This window comes from Rhinichthys klamathensis, unplaced genomic scaffold, assembly GCF_029890125.1.
Source record: "Rhinichthys klamathensis goyatoka isolate OS25496 unplaced genomic scaffold, OSU_Roscu_1.1 h1tg000467l_1, whole genome shotgun sequence".
NCBI lineage: Eukaryota > Metazoa > Chordata > Actinopteri > Cypriniformes > Leuciscidae > Rhinichthys > Rhinichthys klamathensis.
The window spans coordinates 947651-971227 of NW_026606956.1; the positions used below are offsets into that span (position 1 = coordinate 947651).

A 23577-nucleotide genomic window follows, 5' to 3' on the forward strand; every position below is an offset into this window, starting at 1 on the left:
CATTACGTCACATCTGTACACATAAAGAAGAGTCTCAGCTAGTCGGCTATATTGAGTCATTACGTCACATCTGTACACATAAAGAAGAGTCTCGGCTAGTAGGCTATATTGAGTCATTACGTCACATCTGTACACATAAAGAAGAGTCTCGGCTAGTATGCTATATTGAGTCATTACGTCACATCTGTACACATAAAGAAGAGTCTCAGCTAGTCGGCTATATTGAGTCATTACGTCACATCTGTACACATAAAGAACAGTCTCGGCTAGTAGGCTATATTGAGTCATTACGTCACATCTGTACACATAAAGAAGAGTCTCGGCTAGTAGGCTATATTGAGTCATTACGTCACATCTGTACACATAAAGAAGAGTCTCGGCTAGTAGGCTATATTGCGTCATTACGTCACATCTGTACACATAAAGAGTCTCGGCTAGTAGGCGATAGTCATTACGTCACATCTGTACACATAAAGAAGAGTCTCGGCTAGTAGGCTATAGTCATTACGTCACATCTGTACACATAAAGAAGAGTCTCGGCTAGTAGGCTATATTGAGTCATTACGTCACATCTGTACACATAAAGAAGAGTCTCAGCTAGTCGGCTATATTGAGTCATTATGTCACATCTGTACACATAAAGAAGAGTCTCGGCTAGTAGTCTATATTGAGTCATTACGTCACATCTGTACACATAAAGAAGAGTCTCGGCTAGTAGGCTATATTAAGTCATTACGTCACATCTGTACACATAAAGAAGAGTCACGGCTAGTAGGCTATATTGAGTCATTACGTCACATCTGTACACATAAAGAAGAGTCTCAGCTAGTCGGCTATATTGAGTCATTACGTCACATCTGTACACATAAAGAAGAGTCTCGGCTAGTCGGCTATATTGAGTCATTACGTCACATCTGTACACATAAAGAAGAGTCTCAGCTAGTAGGCTATACTGAGTCATTACGTCACATCTGTACACATAAAGAAGGAGTCTCGGCTAGTATAAGCTATATTGCGTGTGAGGATGCTGGAGGTGGAGATTTATAGCCTTTTCTCACAGCACTTGATATAATTAAACAATTTGATGGCGGATCCAGAAAGGTTCAAACGACAATCACCAGTGACAACAGATTCACCCGCTGTAAAATGCAAAAGACTTCGTTCGGACTTCGGAGTGGCTACAGAAAAAAAGAGACTGCAACCGGACCCATGCGAAAACAAGGATAATATCGGAAGGACATTACATGTGGTCACGCAATGCTGACGTTGTTAACATTAACAATGTGAGAACAAAGTATAATTAGCGCGGTTTTACGTGATATGATAAGCGATCGTTAGATTTAATCAGCGTGATTTACTGCAATGTCAGTACCAGAACAAAAGTGGATGTTACTTACTTGTTCAGAGGACATTTTCCGGTGAAAATTATTATGTTGGTCATACTTCCAAAAAAAATGATCTATGATTCTGAATGCCAGTATCGACACCAGCGCGGTGACTGACAGCCTCACAGTCTCTTCAAACACTGTGTTCATCCGCGCTGTGCCATGTCGAGGCTCAACTCACGTAAAGTTGATAATTCCACGAATGACTGCTATTGCAGATTTCGAACAGAGATGGCGACAAAGAGGAAAAACCGCGGACTGCAGCTTTAAATTGGATCTGGGGTTTTAGGAAAAGATCTAGATTTTAGATGTGAGCTTGAACAGCTTGCTTAGGGTGATTGTCAGCAGGCCATGGAATGCATTTCCAGATGAGCTGAGCAGTGTATGGGGCGGCTCATTACAAAAATGACACTGAGCATTTCCAATCAATCAGTAGCATTTTCTTTAGAGGTCTCAAAGTGATTGCAACCCACAGGGAAATGAAACTGAGTACTGAAACTGACCTGAGCTTTACTTGCCATTCGTGATTAGCCAAGCAAAAGTTCCTGAAATTTGCATCAATTTATTTTATTTTGTAGAAAATTACTTTTATTTAAAAAAATTTTTTTTAAATATTTATTTTATTCAATTTGTTAAATAGCACCTCCTTCAATGCTCAATAATTCATGTCTTGTAAATTCATGTTCTGTATGAATCAATTATTCAATAGTTTGTGTATTTAGGGTAGATAAAATAGCTATAAGACTAGATGCGTAAAGTTTGATGACAAACTTTGATGTTGGCTTGACAATGCCTTGTCTGAAAGTTTAAATTAACTTATAGCTTGAAAATAGAAGGTTTTACTCAAATAAGTTTTGTTAACATGTTCTAGCACATTGCTAACATGTTTTAGCATGATTTAGCTCGCTGCAGGCAGTTTCTAACATGAATTAGCAGATTGCCAGCATGATTTAACATGTTATTAACATGATTTAAAATTGTCCTAGCATGAATTAACACATTGCTAGGATGTTTCTAGTTCATTTAGCACATTGCTAACATGTTTTAGCATATTGCTAGCATGATTTAGCATGTTTTTCTACTAGTCTATTATTTAACACTGCTAGCATGTTTCTAGCATGAATTAGCACACTGCTAACATGTTTTAGCATGTTGCTACCATGATTTAACACGTTGCTGGCATGTTTCAGAATTATTGAGAACATTGCTAGCATGTTTAAACATGTTGCTAGCATGATTTAGCAGGTTAGTAAAAGCCAACATAGGGCAAAATAGGAATCTGCCATTTTATAACAAAAATGTAATTTCTAGCGTTGTTATTTCCAGAATGCTATTACATAATGCTATTAAACACAAGTACATAATTTGAGATATGCTCAAAATGATGATGTTCATGACTTTTAGAATGACAAAATTCTCCTGTGATGTTTGTTAGACATTCACATTAGACAAATAGAGAGTAGTGAATCACAGCAAGTGAGAGTGTCTGTTTTCAAACACCTTCTAAAAGGTCTGCATGTGATTGTGCTCTGCATCCTGCTAAAATTATAAGCAATTAGAGGCTCTTCTCTCACTCGGGTCACACAGAGCCTGTACAAGTGTGACAAGTGGACTCTATAGTAATGAGTATCAAACCACCCTGTGCGCTCAAGTACTTTCACCCATTCATCAAATAAATAGAGAGAAGGAGAAGAGGTGAAATTTGGCGTGATGTCATTTTTCCAGTTATTCCAGTTAAAGGCCTACAAACTACCCTGTTATTACTGTTCTCTGTCTAAAACTCATAGAAAAGAGCTTGTAGATTGCTTAGAGTGCACTTGGACCCCTGGTAGGTTCAGAAAATATAGGTTATGGCTCTGGAAGTTATTGTAGTGTAGAGGAGAAAGTGAAACAAGCGGGAATATCCTCAAGCTTGAGTGGGTTATGATTGAGCTGAGCGGATCCCTCGGGAAACAGACCACACAGATACTTTCCGCATTCATACAGGTGTTTCTTTCTGTTGTCTTGTAGTCTCAAGACATACGTTCATTTTAAAAATGGAATGGAATAAATGCATGGAGTACTTGATTAATTGTCATTTAGCGAACCGTTTTATTCAAAGAGACTTGCAGTGTATAAATTTCAGGGACAATCTAACATTATACCATAACAAGGGGACATTTTGTCCATTTCTTGAAATCCTTGTCTTATTGTCTTATACGCATAACCAGTAGTGCCTCTTTATTTTCAGTTATTGATATATTGTGATATTCTTTTTCAACAGAATATGCTAATTTATTTCAGTGTAATGATTTCAGTCCCATTTTGCTTTTAAAAAAATGAAACAATTTCTGAATGCAACTCCAATGAATCAGTCCGTAGAGTTCAAATGTAGCAAAAGAGCTGTATGTATTTACAAGGCATATCCATTCAACCCTGTTATAACTTATTTGGTGAGCTTCACAATTTATCTGTCTTTCCAGGAAGCAGTTCAGATGAAGCCCCTCAGTATCTTAAAGCATACCGTAAGACTGCAATTCCTTGATGAGAACCGTTTTCTTGACATCATAGAAGACCTTGCGGATGTTGTCAGTGTCGGTTGCACAGGTAAAGTGTTTGTAAATTTGTTTCCGGTCTCGTTTTTCACGGCTTGAAGCTTCTTTAAGGTACAGATCACTGATGTAGTCCATCGCTTCATCCTTGTTTTCCTTTTGGCCTGGCATCATAATAGGGTGGAGTTGGAAAACATTGAGATAAAAAAGACAAGGAAAAGAGAAATAAAATTCAACCGAAATTTGGATTTGAAAAAAAGGGAAAGAACAAAAAATATTTAAAATGTCACCATAGAAAACCAGTTTAATGATGTTAAAGTTAAAGGCAGTTTCCATGTATATGGTACACTTAGTTTTTTTTAGCATTGAAGGCAAATTTTTTTTTTTTTGCAGAATTAATATTGTCAAACTACTTTTGGTAACACTTTATTTTATTTTAATATGACCTTTTTACACGTTACTATAATAACTTTAAATTAGGCATACTTACATGCAACTAACCCTAAAACAAACCATAGTAAGTACATCAAGTTAATTATTATTACTCGTTACTCAGTCCTGTATAATTACACTGTAACACAGGCACCTTAAAGTGTAACCTTGTTTTTACACAACATATCTAAGTCTTTCTACAGCATGCAGAGAAGACAAGTGAATTATCTCATTCAATTTCCAAAATTTTAATACAAATTGTAGTGTTGACTTCAGTCATCAAGCACACAACTGTTACCCATGTTTTTGTGCGAAAATGTTTCATTTGATTCATGGGAAATATGTTGATCAGTACCTAAAATGTAGCCCCAAAAATGTAGTTACTGAGTAACAGCTTCATTTAGGCATTTAGTGCAATCCTGTTACCCATTCTTTTTTCTTCTTCAAATTTGATGTTTATTTCATGCTTATTGTTATGAAATTGCAGCGACAAATTGTATTCAAATAGTTTTTAGACACAATTTAAATATAATTTATTGGTAACAGGGTTGCCAAATTTTGTCTATTTATTTTATATGTAGTTTGCAATTTTTGCAACAATGTTGTTGCAAAAATTGCAAACTACATATAAAATAAATAGACAATAAAAATGTAAAATGTAGTTTTTACCTTCTGAGGTTCACAATAAGTATTTTCTGAAGATCAACCACCTCCTTCATCAACCATTTGTTGAGGAACAAAAAAACTTTTGTATTTGTATATTTTGAATACCCTATTCATGGAAAATGCCTCATTTCTATTTTAATGCTGGTGATTATTATAAACATAAATATTAGACTTGTTGCACTTCCAGTTTTTGTTATAATAATTCAGAACATAACATTTTTCTTTTATTTATCAGTAATTATAAACATATTGAAAAACAAATTTCATCTTTCCTGACCGATTCACAGTGAACACACTAATATTAGAAATTATTTCAAATTTTAATGACAGCAGATGGACTGATTGGATTCATTTAAATGCTTAAATAACAGCTAACCCTACCTAATTAGTAGGGATTTCTATGTATTAATACTAAATAAATACATATATTCCAGTGCAGTTTAACTAATAAAAGAGTTTTATGTTTAAAGATACTATTTGTTTATACACAACAAATAAACCATCAGAACTTTCAGCAGAACTATACTTATATACAGTGGTGTGAATAAGTTATTACCCCCATGCTAAAGTTGCCTAAAAAGAGGAATAAAAAATCATCTTTTGGAAATTGATCTTAATGCCTTAATTAGAAAAATGCGGAAAAATCCAAACTTTAAGGACACCAATTTTCTTTGTGTATGAATAATGTATCATAAATAAATAAATGTTCTTCCTTAAAATACAGGGTGCATAAGTCAGGCCCCCCCTATGTTAAATTCCCATAGAGTCAGGCAGATTTTTATTTTTAAAGGCCAGTTATTTCATGGATCCAGGATAATATGCATCCTGATAAAGTTCCCTTGGCCTTTGGAATTAAAATAGACCCACATCATCACACACCCTTCACCACACCTAGAGATTGGCATGGGGTACTTTCCATAAGATCATCTTTCAATGCAAATCAAACCAGCTATTAGGCTAACTGAAATAACACCATGCCAATCTCTAGGTATGGTGAAGGGAATGTGATGATGTGGGGATATTTTAATTCCAAAGGCCAAGGGAACTTTATCAGGATGCATATTATCCTGGATCCATAAAATAACTGGCCTTTAAAAATAAAAATCTGCCTGACTCTATGGGAATTTAACATAGGGGGGGCCTGACTTATGCACCCTGTATTTTAAGGAAGAACATTTATTTATTTATGATACATTATTCATACACAAAGAAAATTGGTGTCCTTAAAGGTTGGATTTTTCCGCATTTTTCTAATTAAGGCATTAAGATCAATTTCCAAAAGATGATTTTTTATTCCTCTTTAGGCAACTTTAGCATGGGGGTAATAACTTATTCACACCACTGTATATATAAACTTTATTTTACAGAGTCCTTGTTACATGTTCTTACTGTAAAAAGTGATCAGTTGACTTAACTTAAATTTTTGCCTTAAAATGATCATTATGTAAATAAACTTAATGCTTAATTGAAAAAAATAAGTTATGTGAACTTGACAATTCCACATGACTTAATTTCTTCGATTAAGTATGAAGTTAATTTACGCAATAATTTTAAGGCAACGGGTTTCCTCATTTTTTTAAGTTAAGTCACCTAATCACTTTTTACAGTGAGTTATTACAATAAATTATGGATTTACATGCAACCAACCCTGAACCAAACCCTATAGTTCATATATTACTTTATTACTCAGTACTTATGTTTAATTACACTGTAACAATGACACATTTAAATAAGTGTAACCCATCCTACTGTATATATAAACAAAGTCACACATTTTATAACAACTTAAACTTGCATGACAGGAAAGTAACAGTATACGCTCCATTTTGAGATACTATATTGCTCTAAAATAATATAATTGTTTTAGATTACGGAAATAAGCAAAATAGAAACATTTCCACTTTAAGACCCTAACTTACATTTTTGCTTGTGTGATAAAAATAGTAGATCATGTTACAGAAAGGAAATATTATTTTGTTTTTGGTTCTTTTCGAAAAGAAAGCAGTGCAGTGACTCTTGCTCTATTTCAGTAATCAGTAAAGTCAAATATCAGGTCAGTCTCGCTGGCAGCTACGGTGTTGAATTCTTCTCGCCTCCCCCTCGAAACCAGAACTCACTGAAAATCAGCTGTTTATCTGTATATCCTCATACTTTCAGAGTGATGTCACTTTAATCAGACTGTCAGTGTTGGAATGAGGGGGAAGTGTGTCATACCTTAAGGACATGCAGATGTTTTTATCCACCAAAATGACGAGACAAACAAGAAGTAGGTATATAAGAAAAGATGGAGAGAAAGACAAAGAAAACCATAGGGGATGCACAAGAAAAATGAATTCAAGCCATCCTTTGTGCGTCCCTCCAAAGTCATTTTATTAGATTGGCAAAAACTGGTGCTTCATGGGCCGCTCAAAGCACCCCGTACTCCTGCAAAGATTTGATCAGGACCGTGTCTTTCACGTCTGTGAAAACCATCCGGATGTTATTGGTGTCCGTTGCGCAGGTGAAGTGAGGGTAGATGTTTTTGCACTCCTTTGACTCTGTATTCACGGCCTTCTGTTTATACATCTCTCTGATGTAGTTCCTGGCGTCTTGTGCGTCCCGCTGTTTGCCTGAGGGTGGCACCAAACCACAGAGGAGGGGAGGGGTTAGTACGAGCATGAAAAGGTATGAGTGATTGAAATGAAGAGGGGGGAAGGGGTTAATGAGGTAAGCAGAGAGAGAGAGAGAGAATCTGACTAGGCAAACATTTTTAAAATCACTATTGTCAAGAGCTTCTGCTTGAAAATTAATATTTAACCCTTTTAGAGTCAGTGGAGCTCAAAGTTCGTTTGCATTAAAGGTGCAGTTCACTCAAAAAGGAAAATGCTGTCATCTTAAACTGACCCTGTATGACTTTTCTTTGATCAAATATAATTTTATTTCTACGTTTATTTGATCAGTAATATTGTGAAAATATATTTGATGTATTTTTATTTATATAACACAAATAATATTTGATAATTATATTTAATATTATGTAAATTGATTTATAAAAACAAAAATTTAAATTATACAGTGTATATATATATATACACACACACACACACATATATTAGTTCTATATACACTGAACAAAATTATAAACGCAACACTTGTTTTTGCCCCCATTTTTCATGAGCTGAACTCAAAGATCTAAGACTTTTTCTATGTACACAAAAGGCCTATTTTTCTCAAATATTGTTCACAAATCAGTCTAAATCTGTGTTAGTGAGCACTTCTCCTTTGCCGAGATAATCCATCTACCTCCCAGGTGTGGCATATCAAGATGCTGATTAGACAGCATGATTATTGCACAGGTGTGCCTTAGGCTGGCCACAATAAAAGGCCACTCTAAAATGTGCAGTTTTATCACACAACACAATGCCACAGATGTCGCAAGTTTTGAGGGAGCGTGCAATTGGCATGGTGACTGCAGGAATGTCCACCAGAGCTGTTGCCCGTGAATTGAATGTTCATTTCTCTACCATTAGCCGTCTCCAAAGGCGTTTCAGAGAATTTGACAGTACATCCAACCGGCCTCACAACTGCAGACCACGTGTAACCACATCAGCCCAGGACTAACACAACACAGATTTAGACAGATTTGTGAACAATATTTGAGAGAAATAGGCCTTTTGTGTACATAGAAAAAGTCTTAGATCTTTGAGTTCAGCTCATGAAAAATGGGGGCAAAAACAAAAGTGTTGCGTTTATAATTTTGTTCAGTGTATATATAAAATCGATTAATCGCAATTATTCACATATAATAATAGTTTGTAAACATGTAATATATGTATATATTAGGGGTGAAATGATTCTCAGTAAAAAAAAAAAAAAAGAAGAACAGTACCATTCTCCACCCACGGTTCGGCATGCACTTGCACCGCAGTTCATCTAATATCTGATGACGCATCTATAATATGGTTTGTTATAAATAATTAAGGCGGGCGTACACGGTGCGAGTTCGGACACTCGGGAGGTCGTGAGATATTGCACACGGTACGAGTCAGTTAACTTGATAATCGCGTCAAAGCAGCTGATACACGGCATGACTGTCCTGCACAAATTTTATCCCGAGCCGGCGGCAATCACGTGAGCTTTCACGCTAAACACAGAGACCGAGCTTTCAATGTTGCAAGCAACTATAGCTTCAGATAGAAAAATGACAGAAATGTATGTGCAAATGATTTGTTGAAAAGCAGAGAACAGTAGCCATTCCTTTCAACATAAATAGAGAGAGAGAGAAAGAGAGAGAGAAGTGTGTGTGTGTGTGTGTGACAGTGTATGCGCACGCTGTATGGTTGCTGCCACTGAGCTATAGTCCCATCGATCTAGCCTGTGACGTGGTTGTGTATGATTTGGCAATAGGGGACAGCCTATACGACTGTGAAAATCAGGCCGACTCCCCGAATTTTTTAAACATGTTTAAAAATTATCGGGAGGTGCTCGTAAAGTGCTTGGCATTCCTCTCACATGCTGCGAGCCGCGACCATGCAAGCATCACCGATTTTCCACGCGATTGTCTGCGAGCTCGTAAAACAGCAAAAACCGCATTGTGTACGCCCGCCTTAAGAGTAAAACAGACAGACAGAGTTCGGCTAATGTGTGTTTCTGTCAATGGATACGCATTCTGGCTTCCCAATACACTACAACAGCGTGATAAAAAAAACTCTTTGTAAACTTTCAGGGAACTACACTGCGACCAAAATGGTCGCATATGCGACCTTTTGAAATGCCATTGCGACCCTAATTTTTAATGGGTCGCAAATGTATCACCGTTTGATTATTTTTGTACCTATATGTTTTAGGCAATATGCTATGATTTACTATGAGCATTTATTAAAACAGAAATGTGTATTTTAAGAATACGTTTTATAACGTTCTCTGAGCATTCAACACATCAAGTTGGCTTCGCGCTTGTTTAACTGAGAGAACGAGAGAGAGTGAAAGCCGCGCGCGCGCACTCTCTCGCCGTCTTCACACTGTCTTGCTCTCTCTCCCGCCCTCGCTCATATTAATGAATTGAGTTGACTGAATATCTTTGAGAATACACGATGGTATTTTTTTCCTGAACTACCACTGGTTGTGAATTGTGCTAAAATAACGTTGCCTCATCTTCTCTGAAAAGCTTTCCACACAAATATGACATAAACCACACTTTCAATAAACAAAACAAAAAAATCTATCTAGTGATGAAATGTTTTCTGTGTTGAGAGTGAGACAAATCTTGTGCGATGTCCTAAACTGCCTGGATAATCACACAACGTGTGCCGTGGTCCGTTAATGACACGTCCGATTCGCGAACTAATATGACTCCTTTGAACCGATTCACTTTACTGAATGGTTAAAACAACTGATCTGTCCAACACTGAACTCAAGAGACATAAATCAGAAACACTTTACAATAAGGTTCCATTTATTAAAGTCTAGTTAACTACATTAAAACATTCTATTAATATTAGTTTCTATGTGGATTTACTCCATGACAAAACCACCCCAGTCATTCTAGAATGATTCATTCTTTCCAAATAGAGCTTTTGGTTTGAAATTGTTTTTATATCGCAATATATATCACAGAAAAATCAAATATCGCAATGTCATTTTTTACCAATATCGTGCAGCCCTACTGTAAATTCTGTGGGCCTTCAGGACTGTCCAAATTTGTAACTGCGTCAAAACAATTCAAACACAAATCATTGAAGCTTCACTTTGACAGTATGAAGCACGTGAAGTGGATTATATTTATTTTATTTTTCCTTAAGAGTTCAGAAGTCTACCCATCTGTGCCTGCAATAGCATGTTGAAATCCAAAAGAAATTCATTTAGCACTTTATTGTGTAGGCCTACTGTATTTTCTATTGCAGTAAATCTATCCCAACCAATTTTAAAGAAAACAAGAAGGCATTTGGTTTAAAAGATGGCAAGTAAAATAAAAAGCACATCTGTATGCAATACAGTTTCATTATTGGTCATTATTATCCAGAGTAGCTTACTATAAATAATTTGTGCGACCAAATCATGTTTTGCGCTAGTAACTGAAAAAGTAAGTAGCGCAAGTGCCACCAGTGGAAAATGTTAGTGTAGTTCCCTGACTTTGTTCAATAGGAGTGCCGTACGCTCTAATATGACCAGTCATTTAAGGTCAGAATTTGTTGATAGTGCGCGAGCGCAGGTGAGACCTGAACAGCACATGTTGCTATTTGCTACAGAGTTACGGTTAGGGTTTGGTTTAGGGTTACTTGTTATTATGCATAATTTACTTTAGTTTAGTAGTGTAGTTTAGTTTAGATTACATAATATTTTGAGTTTCTGTTGATTAAACCAATCTCCATTACAAATTTTTTTTATTTCAATGAACTCAAAATTAAGGCAACCAGGTAACTCAACTTTTTAGGTTAAACCAAAAATATATTTTGCCTCGCCAATTTAAACATTCAAGCGCAAGAATACACATAAGAGAACGCGTGCTGTGTGAAGATTTGTGTCTGCACTCATCCGAAGTGCGTACATGGAAAGCCGCGTCTCAGACAGAATATTAAGTTCTCTTTTAAGTCTTGCGCTTGAATGGACAAATTCACACAAAAATAATGTCAAAATGCCTTATGCCTACTATACACTGTGCGGTTTCAGCAATCCTATAAGATCATTACAAATCACACTGAACGACATGGATCAACTTGGGTACGACATGTATGTAGACTGTACGATGATGACACCCACTGAATCGTAGACTACGAAGCAAATTAGTATAGAGAGATAAAATGTCATCAGCATGCACTAGTGGTAAACAAATAGAGCCAGATGAATCGCACTTTGGGCATTGTGGTTTTTAATGTGCGCTGAAAAAAAGAGGAGGAAGTGAAAGAGGAGAATATGGATGCGGCCATGGCTATGGAAAAGAGGCCAACTTCGCATTCCAATTTTGTAAATGGAGCTTGAGGGAATAGTTTTAAGTTTCAGCGCCAAGTCACATTAATCAATACGCCATTTCATGTTGCATTTTTGTTGGCTAGTCAGTGGATGTAGGTCGTAGCAGCAAACACTGAGATGATCATGCTAATTTCTGACTGTCCGTCTTTGAACCTCTCTCACTGTACGACGTTTAGGAGCAACGACCACAGAAATCGCCACGATTGGTCATCTTTCGTCTGGGACAGCCCAAAATCACACAATGTGTTCCGGGCATTAAGTGAACGTAAACAGTCAAGAAAGACAACACATGTGTAACAGTCTTAAAGTGACAGCAGCCTAATAGTCCTGCTGTCTGTGTTTTTAATGTTAATTTGAGCCGTTACACCCAAAATATATTACATATATTAAATATATACTAATATATATATATATTAAAATGATTTTTTCAGCACCATTACTCGAACCTTTAATGTCACATGATCCTTAGAAAATCATTCTAATATGCAGAAGGAGTGTTTCTAGTTATTATCAATCCCCCCCCAAAAAATTCAGGATTGTTTGATGAATAGAAAGTTCAAAAGAACAGTATTTATTTGAAACAAGACTTTTGTACCAACTTTTGTCCTTACTGTCACTTCAATTTATTGTGTTCTTGCTGAGTAAAAGTACAAATTAAAAATAATATTCTCTTTACTATAATGTAAATAAAAATATTATTTCAATTGTATTTGTAAAATGTTGGTATTGTGTTGTCCTGAATTTAATTTATTTTATTTTTATTTTATTTGAATTATGATAATCCAATTGTATAATATATACATGTGTATATAAGGTAAATCATGACAGAATTATTTGTTTTTAGGCGTACTGTCTCTATAAATATAACCATAACAACTATGCTGTCTATCTTTAAATCTCAAAGATGGAATTACCACTATCAGGAGTCTGTTTGCAGCTCTTTCCGCCTGTAAATGCACAGAATTGCTGTTGGTAACGGGGGTAGAGGGCGAGAGACCTAAAGCAATCAAACTGGGGCCATTTCCACAAATAGTGCTCCATATTAGCACTAAGGAACTATATCTGTCCTACCCATCTTCTGTGAAGCAAAACCTGTTCCAACGGCTCTATCAATTCCGTTTCCTACATACTCCCATCCTAAGGGGCAGGCCAGGGCCTATTTACTAAGTTGTTAGTGCGCAAACCCTTCTTTCCATACCTCCAAAGCCTGGGAAGTAACTTTTTAAGTCAGACATCTTGATCTTCTCCTCCAGGATGTCCATCTTGTTTAGGAAGAGGATGATGGAGGCGCTGGCGAACCACGGCGAGTGGATGGTGGTGTAGAAGAGCGACAAGCTCTCTTTCATGCGGTTCTGGAGCCGGAGAGAGGAAGCGTTCAGACAAAAAGTTAATCAGCGTGTCATGGGAATTTTCCTAGCCCTCCTCCTTCCCCAGCACCACCTGCCTAGATCTGCTAGTGGTTTCTCCCTACTTTCATTGCAGCAGCTCACATTCTATTCACCGTATTTATTTGCATGTTTCGGCAGTGACCTTCACTCATGCAGCAGCAGCGTAGCAGATCTAGTCTGCCAAGACTAAACCTATGTACATACCATTGTAATTAATAAATGCTTTTTAAATTCATCTAGAGAGCTGAAATAAAAATAAAATGAAGCCTGTTTTTTGGACCATTGAGATGTTTTGCATTGTGACATTATACAATTAAATGCTGTCAGTGGCTTATTCTAATATATATATATAAAAAATGTCATTCTCATTACTGCTTTACACAGAAAAAAAATTCAATTGTATTTGTAAAATCTTGGTATTGCTTGTACTGAATTTTAAGTTGTCATGAAATCTTCCCTTCAATATTCCATACAAAATAAGAATTCCCCATTTTGATTTCATGGCGACTTTAATTTACGCTGATTTTAATTTTATTTAAATAATGATAATCCAATTGAATAAAATAAATACATTCATATTTATTGAACTGGATTTTTATTTAATTTATCATGGAAAGAAAATCTTGTGTCCAGACTAGATAAGTGATAAGTGTCATTTTAGTATTATTTATAATACTAAAGTAATGTTAACGTAAGTAGTACTATAGTATTTATATACTATTATGTAATTTATTAATTAAAAATAAATAATTTTATTTTAAGTTTTAGTCCTTTTGTTGTGTGTTTTTGTCATTTTTATATTTTAGTTTTTATATATTTATATTTAGCTTTATTTATATCAGTTTCAGTAATTTTAGTTATTTGACACTTTTTTTGGTTTAAGTTTTTCATCTAATGTTTGTATTTTATTTTATTTCAGCCTTATTTGAATTAACAAAAATTTCGCTACAAATTTTTTATAGCAAAATTTTTGTTTGTATATTCTAGTTTTAGTTAACAGTACTGATTTATACAGGCCTGCCAACTTTTGAGTTTAGCTTGGAGTGAAATACAAGGAAGGGGTGTTAAAAAAACTTGAATTACAATAAGTGTATTGTGATTGTCAAAACATTTGGAATTTCATTAAGTTTAGTGACAACATGTTAGAATGTTTACATGGTACAATGACTGGTAGGCTACTGTTTGAATTAGTGCTTGACACAAATTTCACAATTTTAATTCACAAGCTTGATTCAGATTTTGATTCAATATCGATTCATTTGGATAAATATCAGGTACAGCAGCTGCATGTTAATTTTTCTAAAAAAAAAAAAAACTCAACTAATGCTCTAAACAACCTGGCATTATTTTTAAAGGTTAAAATGAACAACTCAAATTAATATGATGTGGATTTTATAATAATAACAGTATAATACATTTTAATGATATGAGTAAAAGTATAATATGTAATATAGTGTATATACTTAGCAAAATACTCCTCTATATAGGTCATTTTTATAGCTAACTAACATGCTATGGTAATTAAATGGCTTTCCTAAGATAAATAACGTTAAGCGACATATTGTTCTCCAACTGTTTTATTGACCTCTTTCTGCAGCTGAAACACTGATTTTGAGCGTTTTGCGCATACATTTTTTTCTTTGTATTTGCAGCAAAATATGACTCAGGACTCGGGCGAAACCTACCCAAGATATGCTAATCAAAGCCATTGATTAGTATTAGAAGTAAGAAGAGAGATACAGACAGACTGGGGCGATGGAGATGCTCACCTCCATGTTATTTTCCTCCAGCACCTGGTCAAACTCACTGAGGGAGGCTAAAAATATGAGCGATGTCACATTCTCAAAGCAATGGATCCACTTCCGCCTTTCTGACTTCTGGCCACCAACATCTACAATCCTTCGGGGGAAAAAAGTGGTAAGATTGAGATGAAATTGTTTATTCTTGAAACGTTCTTGTCTAAACCAAAAACATTCAACACTAACTGTAAACCCCTATTGATTTGTTCCTACTTCCTTGCTGTCATCAAACCTGTCTACCTCAAAATATACTGGACAGCATCAGGAAATCAACTCACGTCTTGTTTATAAAACTTTTTCAACACAATTTACATTTTCTGAATCTTGCCACAACAAGGCTGGAACGTTGGTTGTCAAATCATTGCTATTGCTAAGGTGTTTTTTATAGGTGGTTGCCAGGCAGAAAGTAAATCTTAGTTATTACTGTGCAACACTTTTATTACACCAGGGTTTCCCAAACTGGGATTCGTGACCCCTAGAGGTTTGTGACGGAATTGCAGGGCATTCACGATTTAAATGGATAGTTCACCCACAAATGAAAATAAGCCCATGATTTACTCACCCTCAATCCATCCTAGGTGTATATGACTTTCTTCTTTCATACGAACACAATCGGAGATATAATTAAAAAAAGTCCTGGCTCTTCCCAGCTTTATAATGGCAGTGAATGGAGGACAAGATTTTAAAGCCCAAAAAAGTGCATCCATCCATCATAAACGTACTCCACACGGCTCCGGGGGGTTAATAAAGGCAGAGGATAGAGCAAAACAAAACACCGGTCACGAAATAAAAGTCTAAAACGAAAACTTTTAAAAAGAAATGTTGGAGGAGCTTGTTGCCCAGCCCTATTTGTCTGAACCGCGAGAGGCGTCAAAGCTTTCGCTACGTCATACATCGCATCAGCGGTTACTTGTAAGTTGACTTGCGTATGCCGGAAGCTAGTTATTTCAGTAGTTAAAGTTTTAAATATGAATATTTTTCTTACACAAACGCATCGCTTCAGAAGGCCTTTATTAATATATGGATGCACTTCAAAATCTCGTCCTCCATTCACTGCTTTTATAAAGCTTGGAAGAGCCAGGACATTTTTTAATATTACTCCGATTGTATGGCTTGAGGGTGAGTAAATCATGGGGTAATTAATGGGTGAACTATCCCTTTAATGAAAAGCTAATAATTAAAGTCGGCATTAAACAGAAGTTGCCACAGTCTTTTCTTCCCTATTGTGACTTTTTTTTTTTTTTATGAAATGGCTTCTTGAACAATACAAAATTGTGGGTGGGACTTGATTTTGTCCATCGGGAATTGATTGGATGGTTGTGGTTTGCTATTGGTCGATCTCATGTGAGTGACATGTTGTCCCACTCTCTCGACAGCAAACATTCAGTAAACAGTTACGAGTGCGCATGAATAAAAAATATATATATATGTGGATAAATCAATTATAATACATACCGCAATATTCTATAAGAAAAATAAGAATTTTCCATTTTAATTTCATGGTGACTTTAAATCATAAAAATTTCTAATTAAAATGAATAAATAATTTGAAAAATAAAAACGTAAATATTTGAAGGCCCGGTTTCACAGACAGGGTTTAGATTAAGCCCGGATTATGCCTCAGTTCAATTAGGACATTTAAGTAGCTTTTATAAACGTGCCTGAGAGAAAAAAAAGCATTACTGGTGTGCATCTTGAGACAAAACAATGGCACTTACATATTTTAAGATATCTCAGTGCAAGTTGCTTTCAGTTAAAACAGCTCTAACATGCATTAGTCTGGGACTAGCTTAAGCCTTGTCTGTGAAACCGGGGGGGAAATATGCTTACGGTACCTGAGGGTTATCTTCTCCACGCTGAAGGTGTAATCGTTGATGCCTGTGGTGGGGAATCGGACTCGCAGCACGTCCTGGGCTGTTGGGATGTAGTCTGGGGCCGCAATACGCTCCAAATTTGTCATATAGCTAAAAAATTCAACATATTTGAGTGTTACATTTCAGAACTGTGCGAGTGTGATAAAGTGCCACGATGTTTGCCTTTTGCTTTATTGGTGTTTGTGCTTTAAACGGCAGTTTAATTAAACATCCAGGTTTGTTTGTGTTTCTTATCATGGCTAGGTTTGTAGAACTGAAAACAGGATCGGGGAAGCAGGAGGAGAGAATGAGAAGGACACGCAGAACTGTGTAAAGGAGTGATTAGGTAACGATTAACAAGAACGCCCTGATGTACTTTACAGGAAATTTGCTTAACATTATGCAGCACTGACTTAATTTAAAGGGGTTCAGGTCTGTCATCGGCATTAACAAAAAAAAAAAAAAACATTATGACAATCTGAGAACTGAAAAGCATCAAAGCATCAATCGTCAATATAAGAGAATGGAGGGAAATACTGACTCGCATGCTTGTCTAAAGATATAGCTGTATTGCCCTCCAATGGTGCCATTTGGATCTGCACACACTATTTCAGGGGTTTTTCAACATTATATGCTTTTGACACAAAAATTCTTTGCTCGGTTTGACTGGGAAATTAAAGTGGCTTTTTAATTAGACAATTTTAAAATAAACGGTTAAAATTGTTAATATTAACATTTTATTATTAACATGATATGTTACTATTGATACAATACCAATATTTGTATATATCTATATATATATGTTAGAAGTATATTAGTTCATGTAATAATATAAATGCAATTCTAATGTTGGTCATTTAATATTTAATAAATGCGAATTAATATCATAATGTAATTTAAAAAATAAATGAGCTGTTTATATTAGATAATATTGTGAATATAATTCTAATTTTAAAAATCTAGATAAAAATGTATTTAGTAAAAATTTAATAAATAATAATGCATATTCAATTTAATGTATATAAAATAGATTTTTTTATTTATATCGAATTTAATATGAGAAAATAACTATTATTATTATTATAATAATATATTAAAAAAGGTTAGTATAATATTGATTATTATATTAGATTTAAGAAATATGTCAATAATTAATATCTTAATTATTTATATTCATAATTCATAATAATAATTATGTCTAGATTTTTTACACAGCTCGTTAAAATAATTGATTCTGATAGGTCAGTGTTGTTCACATTATGTGGTCAATATGTTTTACAAATATGTATTACTCTGCTGGTGTCACGAACTGGCTGTAAAGAGCGGACGACGGAACAAAAATAGTCAAAATTATTTAATAAATCCAACCGGGAACACACAGGAGATCGCAGGAGAATAAACAAACACAACCACATTAAACTTAGACGATACCAGATAAAGAAACACAGGAAACTGAGGGTTTCAAAACGGGAGACTAACAAGGGAAACGGGAACACAGACACTAAACTAAACACAGCATACATGTGACAGCTGGCTTTTAAATGAATATTTCATGTTCATATTATTTATTTATTTTCATGTAATAAACATGCTAATGTACAGTCAACTGGTCATCATTTCAAAATCAAACCCTTTAGAATGATATAAGACTTCATGTCAGGGCCCTGATCACCCTGTCCAAGTAGAATTTTTGATAGAGATACTCACTATTCTGTCGAGTCCAGAAGCTGGTACTCTCTACGGCGACTGTAACAGGCCTTGATACCCGGGTCAGCCCAAAGTCGACGGATACCTTCCACATACATTCTGTCCAAATGTGTTATCTGACATATTTCCACTCCCTGAAACTGTTGCCCATATACCTAAGGATATAAATGGAAACAATTGAGGCTTGTTTATAAGAATATAGTGTGGTTGTAATTTGTAATCCTGGTTTGTCTGAAAGGAGAACTCTTACAGTTATTCTGTTTTAACAATATATATATATATATATATATACACACACACACACACACAGAGTATTTTTATAATGCTTATACATTTTATATTTATAAATATATTACATCATTTTTATATAATTTCATATTTTTTATTTTAATGTACATAATATACATATTCATAAGTATATATTTTATAAGTATATATATATATATATATATATATTCATGTATATATAAATATTCAATATACTGTACATGAATATATACGTGTAAGTATCATATATTTATAGTATTAAATTATAATTATACCTTTTTATATTTATATATATTATATATAGATTGATTGGTTTAAATGTACATAATTTAAATATTTAAATATAAACAAATAAAAACAAATACAAATATTTTATATTAGTAATACTAATACTTTACATATCAATAATGTATAATAATTTTACAGTAACTATTATACATTTTTATAAAGTAAAAAAATTATTTACAGTATATTACTTCTTTTTTTTTTTGCTTCGGTGGGCGTTTCAAGGAACGTTGTGCAGTTTATTTCAACTTTACAAATGGGAGGGGTTCAAAAACAATTAAGAGATTTTCTTTGGCAGCTCACCTCGTTCTGTGGGTTAGCGTAGGGAATCCTTAAGGTGTTCATCGCCACTGTCAGAGCCTTCATAGCTGTGAAGATATTCTGGAAAACCATTTTAGTGTAGCCACGCCTATCTTCTTCCGAAAAGCCCTTGCCATGAATAATCCTCATCTGCTTAATAAAAGTCGTCTTCCCGCTTTCTCCAGTGCCTGAAATCCACAAGAATAAAATGACCTACTTCATATTAAATGCCTTTAACTACTATGTACAAACATTTAATTTAATCATTTGATATAATGCACTTATTTGTGTACATGTTTTATGTAATTACATCTGTAATTAATTCTGTAATTACATCCATAATTATACTGTTGACCCTTTCCTTACCCCTTATCCCCAAAATGTTCCCCCATTAAAGTGTTATAAGCCATGAACCAAGCCAACCAGTAACAAAGTGAATCAAACTTTGATTTGAAGCAAAAAAGTATTTGAAATTCGGACAAAATACAAAGGTACAAGACTGTGTATTTGACGGATTTAAGTGAGGGAAAGAACTACAATCCCATGAAGCATTGCGAACAGCGTAATCAAATAAAAAACGATAGAGATAAAACTACTCATTTACAAATGTTGATTTACACGACAACGTTTTCAACTTAAAATCTAAAACCTTTTATGCGTTTTAGCCCTTCATTTATACGACAACTGTGTTTTGGGGGCCTGAAAAAACAAACTTTTGAAAACGGGTTTCAAAGCGCACGTTTTTGAAAACGATACCGTTATAGTCTCAGTGTAAACAACAAAAACATACATTTGTGAAAACGCTGACGCCATGCACGTGTGTATTAAGTGTTCAGTCTATATGCGTGTACTGTAGTGTTTATTTACAAAGTGACATTGCTAACTACTGGCCTGGCGGCAGAATACAGTTTTTTTTTTGTCGTTTTCTTGGATCCGTGTGAAGGGGGATCAAGTATTTTGAGAGTGTAAGGAGACCGACTCGATTATGTCATTCGCAATGCTTCATGGGAGTGGGCAGAGCTAAAGAGCTTTTTTGGCGCATTTAGCTTTTTTCTGATTGGTGGAATTTTCTGTACTGCATCATGGGTAATGTAGTTTTTCATCAGGAATTCCACTGTTAAACTCTTATTTTAAAAATAAGCTGAAATAATGCGGGCTGGCAGCTTATACCATGGATTAACAACCTCGTGGCTCACAGTAGGTCTGTCTTTAAAGGTTTATAAGTTATCGTTTAAAATCTATTTTCTTATGGAGAAAATGAATGGAGATATTACTTCCGGAACCCGACCGATGCACTCTAAGGTGGGAAAAGTGTTTTGCAATACAAGATGGAAAAAAATAAGTGCATTGACATAAGTACATAGTATCTAAAGACACCCTAAGATAAAGTCAGGCCGAATAAAAAAAATAAAGTAAATATTACATGAAACAGAAAAGGGATGTCAAACACTAGTTCTGAAACCAGGTCATGGCATGACAAAAATAGAGAACCGAAAGGAATGCAAGGTGCAGATGATAGCATATGAGGCCTTTCTCATGCACAAAAGAATGTTATCTGGCCTGTTAACAAAGCGAGATGTTTGAATCTCAGACTGACATTCGGAGACCTGCCGTGTAAGAAAGCATGTGGCCGGACGTGTTTGGATGCCTTCACCATCGGGGGACTTTCTGTGCTGTAATGTCTAAAACTATTTCTCTCTTATTGTTTTCATTTGATGGATTTGAGCAGATAAGCGTTAACTAGTTATCGGTAACTCAAACTGCAAATATTTGACGGGCAAACAATCACACATCACATCATCAAATCAGTGTGAGCAGTGACAGAAAGGGAATCGAAAGATGAAGTATTGCAAAATGCGAATTTTTACGATGAGCAAGAAAAATAAATTCCGGCATGGCCTTCTGATGTTCTTGAGCACTTTAAGAATGTGTCCCTCAAGACATCACGAGACAAATTTGAAATCATACTAACTTGCTATTGACAACTTCCTCCAGGTAGGTGGCTCAACACATGCTGTGATATTCTTTACAACACCCTTATTACCTCCATTTAATTTGTCACAAAAATAATATGTCATTCTTGTTTGCTGATTGTATCCAACAATAATGTAGTTCAAAATGATCAATATTATATCAAAAAACATATTAATGCATGTTGTAATATCCTTCACTGTATTAACTAAAATTTAGAATTTCAATGAACTCAAAATTGAGGCAACCAGTTAACTTAATTTAAGTTTACAATGCCCATTTCCCTGTCAATAAGAACATGCATAAACATGTATTTTCCAAATAATGGTTTACTCCCTTTACAGTTAAGATGACTCCAGATCCTCTCACCTGATCTTATCTCCTTGGGTGATTTCTTCAATGTCTATAGTTGCACTTTAAATATATTTTAATAGGCAAAAAGATCTTACCTAATAAAAGTATTTTGATTTCTCTCCGTTCTCTTTTCTTCTGGTCAGCAAGGATTCTTTTGATTTCATTGTGAACGGCCATGGCACTCTTCTCATCTTCAGACATGCAACAGGTGCACGTCGTATACCACCATCTCCAACAGCACCCCATTTCTCCTATAGGGCAGAATGAAACTTTATGAAGACCACATTTGATTTCAGTTACCCTTTTAATATAATGGCTCTTAAGAAAATGGGGAATTAAGAAATGTACAACGTATAGGTTACAATTGCAAGGTTGTTTTGAGTCGAATCTTTCGAAAGGAATCAATTGAACCGGTTCACAAAACCGTCTGAACAATTTGTTCATGACTGTATCGGTCCGAGAGGTTCTTCAGTGAATGATTGATTAGTAAGTAAGTAGCATTTAAGTGGAGAAATGTTTGTAGCTAAAAAAAAAAGTAAATGAATTATATCAAATTGTATTTATGTACATATAGGCCTATAGGCTACTTTGTTTTTATGAGCCATGTTGGCTGCAACAAACTGAACTGAGACACACGAGCTTGAAATATGCTAGAGACTGAGGTAATTGCGTTGTGACATAAAATAATCACTTAAATCGTTTTATTCACTGCTCGAAAGAACCGATTCGCGAAATGAGCCGAACTTCCATCATTAGTGTAGTGCCTAGCCTTAAATGTATAAAATTCTATTCGAATGAATACTTAGGCTATGTATTAATGGACTATTCTGGGGAAAATCAACTCTAGTTTAATTATGATATTGTTTTAAAGCTTAATTTGAAAGAAATACATTTTACAATCTCGGACTTCCCCTAAGAAGAAAAAGATGAAACCTAATAGGCTATAGGCTACTTATAATTACAGGTTGGCAGTGCCTTTTATTGTACTTAAATGTATGTAGTTGAGAATGTACTTAAATAGAGACTATAATAAATGCGTTGAATCACTTACCTGCATTCGTCGACACACCTGTACGGAGTCAGTAAAACGAAACACGATCCATTTTCCTCCCTGAGCCGAACTGGATCTGAACTAACTTCAATCTCCTGTAGAAGCTTTCTCAGAGGTTTCCCCCCCGAAAAAAATAAAAAAATCCAGATTTATCTGTACATCTATCTTTACATCATTTCCCCCTGGCTTCAGACAGATCTACCTGCAATTCAGGAAAGTCCTTCTTGAACTCTGTGAATATGCGCTGTCTCAAAACCTAAATCGGCTGCCTACTTAGACAGTGGTTTGAGGCATTTAGTACCAAGCGTTCTTGTGTTTAAATGCTGCTAAACGGAGTGCAACGGAACAGAACGGAGGGGTCTCGAGGTGCTTTTCAATAGTTTTTAGCTTGACGAAAAACGCTCGAGACGCGACGCAAGACTGACGCATGCGTATAGACGAAAAAGTACGCGCCCGCGTGAACGCCCCCCTAGGCGTGCACCAGTCAGCATTTTTAAGCATCATATCTCCTAGAAATGCCGTCTTAGTGGACACTGGACAGCTTCCTAAGTTTTTAAACACATCCGTTAATAAGTGGAATGAACGCTAAAGTGAATATAAACCTAAAAGCTGTATTAACCCATATAGACAATGAATAGAA

The 23577-nt window shown here is 35.2% G+C and overlaps 1 pseudogene; it reads right to left on the bottom strand.

The window, feature by feature from the left end:
• Positions 1-6371: 6371 nt before the first annotated feature.
• Positions 6372-22115, bottom strand: LOC130071972 (guanine nucleotide-binding protein subunit alpha-11-like; annotated as a pseudogene).
• Positions 22116-23577: the final 1462 nt, after the last annotated feature.